Source organism: Nannospalax galili, unplaced genomic scaffold, assembly GCF_000622305.1.
Source record: "Nannospalax galili isolate Female #2095 unplaced genomic scaffold, S.galili_v1.0 scaffold934, whole genome shotgun sequence".
NCBI classification, from domain to species: domain Eukaryota; kingdom Metazoa; phylum Chordata; class Mammalia; order Rodentia; family Spalacidae; genus Nannospalax; species Nannospalax galili.
In genome coordinates this window covers 860,171-861,911 of record NW_008334762.1, presented here as the reverse complement: position 1 = coordinate 861,911, position 1,741 = coordinate 860,171, and the positions used below count along the sequence as shown (strand labels likewise).

Here is a 1,741-nt window from a genome sequence, read left to right as displayed (position 1 = left end):
GTGGGGAGGTGGTAGAGGGAGGCCCCTGGTGCATTGGGATCCTGTGAAACTGTCTTAGCCAGAAGAATCTGATGGGAACCTGAGGGAGGGATTAGCACGGAGATCAAAGGAAGCTTGGCTGTATGGTAATTCAGACCGTTTGCCTTTACAATGGCAGAAATTTTCTAAATCTCTCAAAATATTGAAGTTTAAGGTTCCAGTGTCTGGCCAAACAGAGTTATTATCTAACTTATACTGAGGCCAGGCAGTGGTGCACAGGAACTTCAGGCATTTTGGCCTGATTGTATCCAAAAGTCCTAGTTTTTTTTAAGGATTTAAGAAGACAAACAAGAGGTCTGAGACCCCAAGACTTTGAGTGAGTGGTTCCCATAATGACAGATTAAGTACAGAGTGAAGAGGAAGGTATGGAGAGGGAGTTTGAGTTGGAGAAAGGAGGAGAGCTGGGTTGGGCCCCGGAATGGGAGGCAAGGGAGAGTATAGCTAGGAGAGCATGGGGAGGACTTGGCTGTGCCTCAGGCTGGGGAGCAGGAGGAGGTTGGGGATGAATCTTAATCAGAGGCAATTCATCGGCTATGGTAGGATCAAAAGCTGAGGTGGAGGGGTAGGGAGGAGGAGGGGGTGGAGGCCCCTGGTGGGTTGGGATCCTGTGAAACTGTCTTAGCCAGAAGAACCTGATGGGAAGAACATGGGCCCCAGAGGAAGGGATTAGCACAGAGCTCAAAGGAAGCTTGGACATACGGTAATTCAGACAGTTTGCCTCCACAATGGCAGAAATTTTCTAAATCTCTCAAAATATTGAAGTTTAAGGTTCCAGTGTCTGGCCAAACAGAGTTATTATCTAACTTATACTGAGGCCAGGCAGTGGTGCACAGGAACTTCAGGCATTTTGGCCTGATTGTATCCAAAAGTCCTAGTTTTTTTTAAGGATTTAAGAAGACAAACAAGAGGTCTGAGACCCCAAGACTTTGAGTGAGTGGTTCCCATAATGACAGATTAAGTACAGAGTGAAGAGGAAATAGAGAAAGAACCAAGCAAGCGGGTAGGAGGTAGAGACAGAACCGAGCAGACAGAAGACAAAGAAAATCCTCTCTCCATAGGGAGTGGAGGCAGGATCATGAATCCGGGTAGGAAATCACAGCAGACAAGGAAGAGAGAGACAGGGAAGGAGTAGGAAGAGAAGGGGTTTGGCATCAGTCATGCAAAATGAGAGTGAGGAGAACCAGGCACCAAAAGAAAGCATCCTTTTTTTGTTGCGCTGGTTCGAGTTATTATTTTTTAGTTATTTTCAAGTCCCAGAAGGTGGCATCCTGCAATTAGATCATCAGTGAGAGGAAAGGCGAGATCCTGTCCTGGACAGGAAGTAGTGTGTGTTCCTACCTCTGGAAATAGCGTCCTATATCCAGAGAAAGGAAAGGGTTTTCTGACACACGTGTGATTTCAAGGCAGGTGAGAAGAGTGGAAAACCCTGCAATGAGAGCATGGTGCGAACAACCAGTAGATGGAGACAAAGTACAAGGACTGGGATGGGAGAAAAGTGGGAAAAATTCAGTGAGACAGAAGGGAGGGGAATTTGTGGAACAAGTTGATCCTGAGGTTTAGGAGAGGTTGAGGGAAGATGAGGCCCAGAAGGGTGGTGGTTTAATAGAGCCCCAGAAGGGCAGTGGTGAGAGAGAGAGAGAGAGAGAGAGAGAGAGGTATTTAAAATTAATTTATATATTTCAATACCAGGAACCATATTGTA

At 46.3% G+C, this 1,741-nt stretch overlaps 1 protein-coding gene across 1 annotated transcript in view; it reads left to right on the top strand.

The window, feature by feature from the left end:
- Cngb3 (cyclic nucleotide gated channel subunit beta 3) overlaps positions 1 to 1,741 on the top strand; it is a 198,120-nt gene that overhangs the window by 130,065 nt on the left and 66,314 nt on the right.